We start from the raw sequence: 8,122 nt of genomic DNA, 5'->3' as shown, positions 1-8,122 counted from the left end.
CGAGCCCCACATGGGACTCACTGCTCTCACTAAGGACCTGGCTTTGAAAGCTCTGACCACTTCTCTCTCTGCTCCTCCCCTACTCATTCTCTCTCTCAAATAAATAAAAAGCATTAAAAAACAAAAAAGAGTTGAACACTGAACCAGCTGAGCCACCCAGGCACCCTACTCCAATTTTCTTCTTTTGTCTAATTGTATTGGCCAGCAAAGCAAATATAATATGGAATATTTGTGAGAATGGCCATCCTTCTCTTAGTTGAGATGCTTCGATTGTCTCTCCATTAATCATAATACTAGCTTTTGTGCTGAGCTAGATATATCATGTTGAGGAAGTACTAGGTTTTTTTTTTAATGGTAGTTGAATTTTATCAAATGACTTTCAAATATCTATGACACTGAATATGTTACTTTTCTCCTAATATTTTCATCTGTTGTTTTCTTAACTTGTAAATATTCTTGCATCCCTAGAATAAATCTGCTAGGTCTTGGTCATGATATATTTCTTCCTTCCTTCCTTCCTTTCTCTCTTTCTTTCTGTGTGTGCTACTGGATTCTGTTTGTTAATATTTTATTTAAGATTTTATTATTACACTGATATTCATAAGTGAGATTCATGGTCTGATATATATATTTTTAAATTTGTGTCAGATTTTGGTATCAGTGTCATATTCACTTCAAAGAAAAACATTAAAGAAGGGCACCTGGGTGGCTTAGCTGGTTAACCAGCCAACTCTTTTTTTAATGTTTTATTTATTTCTGAGTGGGAGAGAGAGAGAGACAGCATGAGCAGGGGAGGGTCAGAGAGAGAGGGAGATTCAGAATCTGAGAGTGCCAAATCCTAACCACTAGACAACCAGGGAACACCTGAGATTCAGAATCTGAAACAGGCTCCAAGCTCTGAACTAGCTGTCAGCACAGAGCCTGACACAGGACTTGAACCCACGGACCCACGAACTGTGAGATCATGATCTGAACCAAAGTCAGACGCTCAACCAACTGAGCCACCCAGGCCCCACCTAGTATTGATTTCAGTTCAGGTCATGATCTCACAGTTCATGAGTTCAAGCTCCGTGTCAGGCTCCACACTAACAGTGCAGAGACTGCTTGGTATTCTCTCTTTCTCCCTCTCTCTGCCCGTCCCATGATCATGCTCTCACTCACTCTCTCTCAAAATAAATAAACAAACCTAAAAAATTTTATAAAAAGAAATTAGACATTTTATTTCTTTTAAAAATTTTCTCTGGAACTGATATCGAACTATGAGAATTATATGCTATTATTATTTTTTTTGAAAGAGAGAGAGTGCAAGGGCAAGCAAGGGAGGGAGCAGAGGGGGAGAGAGAGAGAAGGAGAGAAAGAGTGAGAAAGAGAGAGAGAAAGAGAGAATCCCAAGCAGGCTCCATGCTCAGCACAACCCTGGGATCACAGCCCAAGCCAAAAATGTTTAATGTTTTATTTATTTCTGAGTGAGAGAGAGAGAGAGAGAGCGTGAGCAGGGCAGGGTCAGAGAGAGGAGGAGATACAGAATCTGAAACAGGCTCCAGGCCCTGAGCTAACTGTCAGCACAGAGCCAAATGCGGGGCTCAAAGTCACGAACCATGAGATCATGACCTGTGGTGAAGTTGGAGGCTTAACCAACTGAGCCACCCAGGCACCCCAGCCCAAGCCAAAATAAAGAGTAAGACACCAACTGACTGAGCGACCCAGGCAGACTTTAAAGTCTTTAAAGTTTGGTAGAATTCCCCATCTGATGTATTGCTTTTTGTGGGTGCAGTTCTTTGACCACTTTACCTGTTTCTTCTACAAAAATCAGTTTTAAGTCTTTATTTTTAATCTATGGTTTTGGTAAATTATATTATCTTAGACATTTTTTATTTAATCCAGTTTTTGAAAGTGATTTGCATAGAACTGAACAAAGCAATCTATTGCAATTCTTTTCATTTTCTGTTATGATTATTTCTCCTCTATTATATTCTTACATATTTGTTCTCATTCCTTTTTCCTAGAATCAAATAGCTAATGGTTTCTTCATTGAATTAGGTTTATTTTATTAAACCTTCCATCTTTCTGTTCTCTAAGTTATTAATTTTTACTTTTTTCCTTAATAAATAACTCCTGCTTTTTCATTCCACTTATTTTGTTTTTTTAATTTTCTTTCTAACTTTTTAAAAAACATTTATATATTTTTTAGAGAGTGTGTGTGTGCAAGCAGGGGAAGGGGTAGAAGGCAGAGAGGAAGAGAGAGAGAGAGAGAGTGAGAGAGAGAGAAAATATCTTAAGCAGGCTCCACGCTCCACACAGTGCAGAGCCCAATGCAGGACTTGATCCCACAACCCTGGGATCATGACCTGAACTGAAATCAAGAGTTGGATGCTCAACTGACTAAGCCACCCAGGTGCCCTTTTCCCTAACTTTTTGAATTAGATTCTTAATTAATTTACCTTAATTCTTGTTTTTTTAATGTAAATGTTTAAGACTATGAATTTTCANTTCATTGAATTAGGTTTATTTTATTAAACCTTCCATCTTTCTGTTCTCTAAGTTATTAATTTTTACTTTTTTCCTTAATAAATAACTCCTGCTTTTTCATTCCACTTATTTTGTTTTTTTAATTTTCTTTCTAACTTTTTAAAAAACATTTATATATATTTTAGAGAGTGTGTGTGTGTGCAAGCAGGGGAAGGGGTAGAAGGCAGAGAGGAAGAGAGAGAGAGAGAGTGAGAGAGAAAGAGAGAAAATATCTTAAGCAGGCTCCACGTTCCACACTNGTGTGCAAGCAGGGGAAGGGGTAGAAGGCAGAGAGGAAGAGAGAGAGAGAGAGAGTGAGAGAGAGAGAAAATATCTTAAGCAGGCTCCACGCTCCACACAGTGCAGAGCCCAATGCAGGACTTGATCCCACAACCCGGGGATCATGACCTGAACTGAAATCAAGAGTTGGATGCTCAACTGACTAAGCCACCCAGGTGCCCTTTTCCCTAACTTTTTGAATTAGATTCTTAATTAATTTACCTTAATTCTTGTTTTTTTAATGTAAAGTGTTTAAGACTATGAATTTTCATCTGAATTCTACCTTAGTAGTATTCCACAGTTTTTGTTTCTTTGTTTTTTGTTCTTTTCTGGTTTAATGCAACACTGTATTTTTCTTACACAGTGAAGTGTTGCTGGCACCTAATGTTCTCACCTGACAGTGGAAAACCAAAATTTGTTGTCATCTCTTAAGTAATTGAGAACTGTTTACAAAAACTTTACGTGAATTAAAAGGATGAATAAACAGGTGTAAATGCAAATGGTTTTCCACTCTAAGACAAGTAATAACCTACCATTTCAGGCAGGGAAAATATCAGGTAAGAAGGGAAACTCAATGGAAAGGCTTGGACTTTGCCAGTCTAGTCTGTTAGACTAGAAAGACAGAAATAACAACTGGCCCAAGAATTCTTGCCAGCTTCTAGAGCAATCTTGGAATAGTCTGTTCTTACACGTTAATATTCTGCAAAAATCAAGAAACTGATGGTCTCACGAATCCTCACCAAGCCAAAGAATTTCTCTTCCATAAACATGTTCTCTCACTTCAGTTAGAAAGTGACTAAGCCATATGTACTAATGGTTTAAATCAAAGATACATGCAAGGTTTTAAACATATATCAAGGGAAAAGTTAACTTGAATACATCAAAATCAGCAGCAAATTCTACAATCCAGTGCTAATATCAGATACAAGTTTCAAGGATAAATTTCTTTTCAAAGGCTTATTCCAGTTTCATGAGGCCAGCATGAGGGAGGCAAATGTATACTTCTGAATCATCTCATGCAGCAAACGCAGTGCATCTTCTTGCAGTCCATTTAGAAACACTTGCAGTGGATGATGGAGAAGCCCAACTTGTTTTTCTCCTGCTTACTGGTCCACATCTGCTGGAAGGTAGACAGTGAGGCCAGGATGGAGTCCCCAGTCCACACTAAGTACTTTCTTTCAGGAGGAGTGATGATCTTGACCTTCACTGTGCTGCAGACCAAGGCAGTGATCTATTTCTGCATCTTATGGCAATGCCAGAGTACCTGATGGTCCCACCATACCTACCGTGTTGACATACAGGTCCTTCTGAATGTAAACTTCACACTTTATGATGGAGTCAAAGGTAGTCTCATGGATGTGGTCTCAAAGGACTCAATACCCAGAAAGGAGAGATGGAAGAGCACTTCTGGATAGAGGAACCACTTATTATTGATGTGATCACCTAACACTGGACAGCCCATAATTCTTCTCCTGGAAGGAGGAGGACAAGATGATAGCCATCTCCTGCTGCAAGTCCAGGGCAAAATAGCAGAGTTCTTCTTGATGTCATGTACAATTTTTTGCTCAGCAGTGGAGGTGAAGCTGTAGCCATGCTTCATGAGGATCTTCATGAGGTGGTTAGCCAGGTCCCATCCAGCGGGACCCAGAGCCAGGATGACGAGGGATCAGTGCAGCCCTAGTAGATGGGCATCATGTGTGTGACCCCATTCCTAGAGTTCATGACAGTACCAGCAGTGTGACCAGAGGCATAAAGGGACAGCATGGTCACATACATGCCTAGGTGTTGAAGGTCTTGAACATGATCATAGTCATCTTCTGTCTGTTGGCCTTGGAGTTTAGGAGTGCCTCAGTCAACAGGACCAGGTGCTCTTCCAGAGCCACATGTAGCTCATTATAGGTGTAGGGCCAGGTTTCCCCAATTCATCACAGTTGGTGATGATGCTGTACTCCATATGTTACTTCAAGGTCAGCCTGCAGCAATTGCTCTGGACCTGTCACCTATGTAGCTGTCCTTCTGCCCCATGCCCACCATGACACCCTGATCTTGGGTGCCCAACAATAAAAGGGAATACATCTGGTGGTCATCATCTCCATTAAAGCCCACTTTACACCTACCAAAGCCATTGTCAATGAGTAGTGTGGTGATTTCTTCTTGTATTGTAATCCATGAGAACTGGGAGGAGAGGAGCCAGAGGCTGAGCCACAAGAGCACAAGTAATACAGGCTGGCTGCAGCAAGTCACATCCCAAGTTTTTGTATGCCATGTTATTATTGTCTATGATTTCAGTTGGTGACTTTTCTTTGTTCTAGGCATTGCTTAAAATTGTTTTATATTTCCACATAAAAGAAGTTTTGTTCCCCTGATTTTTATTAATTTCTAGTTATATTGCATTGCAATCAGAGAAGACTGTCTTTACTGTTTTCTGTTTGGACCTGCTGATGTTTTTCTTTGTGGCCTAATAGATTTTTTTTTAATTTTTTTTAATGTTTTATTTATTTCTAGGAGAGAGAGAGACAGCATGAGCAGGGGAGGGTCAGAGAGAGAGGGAGTCACAGATTGAAACAGGCTCCAGGCTCTGAGCTGGCAGTCAGCACAGAGCCCGATGCGGGGCTCGAACCCACGAACCGCGAGATCATGACCTAAGCGAAAGTCGGACACTTAACCGACTAAGCCACCCAGGCGCCCCTGTGGCCTAATAGATTTTGTGAGTGTTCATGAGCAATTGAGAGAGAAGTGTATTCCCTTTCTAGGATATTTAATTTAATATGTTATCAATCAGATATACCTTATCAACCATATAACTAAAGTTTTCATAACTTACTTGTTTTTTTTTTTACTTGATCACTCATAGGTTGAGAAACAGAAAGATTAAGTAATTTTACCATGTTCTCATTAGTAAATGGTAATGTTCTTTAGTGAATAGCAAAACTGAATTCGAGCAGTTTGACTTCAGGACTTCCACTCCTAACTATTATACCATGCTGACTTTCTGGGGCGTTCATTAGATTTTTCTCTGTGTGGTATCACTGGGGGGTCAAACTATTCAGAAGGAGGAAGAGAGATCTCCCAAAGGAACATCTTGAAATCAATAAAAAGGATTGCTTCACAAACTCTAATGGAGTTTGGTCAGTGAAGTTGCCAAGAGTGTGACATACTTAGCAAGGGTGCAGTGTGGCAGGGCAGGAGAGATGGAATTAAATTTGGGATGGAAAATGGCTAATATCAAGCAACAAAGGGAGTGGGGGACAAGTTCCACCAACGAACTGTAAGAGGGTTGTGATAGTGAGATAGTCATCCCTTACAGACTTCCCAACCTCTGACTGGGTAGGAAGATATGAGTTCTGAGGCATGAGACTCCACCTACCAGACAATCACCAGGTTAAGATACAAATGGGGAAGGCCCCCGAGTTGTTTGCCTGTGAAAAGGAGGTGACCAGACTCCATTGTAGTGGAGGATAGGTTAATGAGTAGCTCTCCACTGGCAAAACTTTCAACTCCTAAGAAAGGAGAAAGATGTCTGTCTGTACTGAGGAAGCTAGTTTGTTCACTAGCAGAGATGAGCTCACCTTAGGGAAGTCCCTAGGTATTATGTCTAAAAGAGGACACAAACAGAGCAGTATAGTTACAAAGAAAAATTACTCCCTGCTTACCTTTCAGCCTCAGAAGTAAAAAGAATATATATTCTCTATAAATTAGTTGCCCAAGCTTATAAAAAAAGGCTTTCAGATCCTTGTTCACAGGGATGGACAATGCAAAACTCCAATATGCTGGGAGAGAAATGGAATGGTTGTAAAACTGATTCCCTAGGTATCTGACAGTTTTGGAATGGGGAAGATGAAAGTAGGTCTGTCTGAGAGGCTTCTTCTTAGCCACCAAATTATTTGGACCTTGGAAAAGGAATTCCAGATCTGCTCTCATACCTACACCCTCATGGCTCACATCCTGGAAGAGAAATATGGAGAAGTGAAACAGCTGGTGATAGGAAATTGTCCATTCTCAGGCAACGAACAGAATATGTGGAATTAAATCAAGTCAGAAATGAAGTTGGGGGGCGCCTGGGTGGCTTAGTCGGTTAAGCGTCCGACTTTCGCTTAGGTCATGATCTCGCGGTTCGTGGGTTCGAGCCCTGCGTCGGGCTCTGTGCTGACTACCAGCTCGGAGCCTGGAGCCTGTTTCAGTCTGTGACTCCCTCTCTCTCTGACCCTCCCCTGCTCACGCTGTCTTTCTCTCTCTCTCTCCTAGAAATAAATTTAAAAAAAAACACACATTAAAAAAAAAGAAATGAAGTTGGTCATGGAGGAGGGGTAAAGGCTAAAGTGGCTCTCACACATTCAGCAGGAAGCCTCTGGAGGAAGATGATGGGCAAGCAGTAGGTACTGAAGGCAGCAAATCCCATATCACCCTGTGGTAGAGATGCCCAATCTGTGGGTAAAGAGAAGGTGAGTAATTGGATAACTGGCAACTGAGCACAGCATATATTCTGGTGTCTCTACTTAGGGAAACTCTATACTGGGGCAAAGGAAGGGAACTTGGGGAGCTTCATTAAGTGAGTGGGATATTGTGGCTTCTAGGGAAAGGGAAAATAAGGAGACTCCAATTCTATAGGACAGCCACTCTGAGAATTAAAGAAGTCATCCAAAACTAACAAAAACTAGTTAAAGCTCACCAACCAAAGAAGAGACCACCAAGCCGAACCTGTTTTTATTTTATTTATTTATTTATTTAAATTTCTTATAGTCTATTTACTTTTGAGACAGAGAGAGATAGAACATGAGTGGGGGAGGGGCAGAGAGAGAGGGAGACACAGAATCTGAAACAGGCTCCAGGCTCTAAGCTAGCTGTCAGCACAGAGCCCAACATGGGACTCGAACCCACGAACCGTGAGATCATAACCTGACCCGAAGGTGGACGCTTAACCAACTGAGCCACCCAGGCACCCCCGTACCTGTTTTTAAAAGTTGGGTTTATTGAACTTGCTACAGTTAGGAAGAATGATCATGGGATGTCTCAGTAAGATAGAATAGAGTTTGTGCTTGTGCTGGTGGATTCTGAGAAGGGGTGGATTGTTGGCCATGTTTGCAACTACACTATAATCTTGAGTGTGTTTCATTAGAAACACTGTTCTTTTGGCCTGAATCCTGTTGAAAACATTATTTATCACAGTCTGACCACTAGTAGATTGTGCTGCAGTTTCTCAGGCTGATATTAGATTAAAGGTCCCAGTTGGGGAATGTAATTTGGCTGAGTAGAAGGCCATTGAAAAGCCTCAGTTGCATTGTAGCTCTAGGGGAGGACTCAAATAAAAATTCCACAAAAGCAGACCAATTGGAAA

General features: G+C 41.0%; 1 pseudogene; it reads right to left on the bottom strand.

The window, feature by feature from the left end:
- Positions 1-3,838: 3,838 nt before the first annotated feature.
- On the bottom strand, positions 3,839-4,938 carry LOC144243104 (actin, cytoplasmic 1 pseudogene; annotated as a pseudogene).
- Positions 4,939-8,122: the final 3,184 nt, after the last annotated feature.

This window comes from Crocuta crocuta, unplaced genomic scaffold, assembly GCF_008692635.1.
Source record: "Crocuta crocuta isolate KB4526 unplaced genomic scaffold, BGI_CrCroc_1.0 scaffold26, whole genome shotgun sequence".
Lineage (NCBI taxonomy): Eukaryota > Metazoa > Chordata > Mammalia > Carnivora > Hyaenidae > Crocuta > Crocuta crocuta.
The sequence above is the reverse complement of the archived record's forward strand: the minus strand, read 5'-3'. Positions and strand labels throughout refer to the sequence as shown.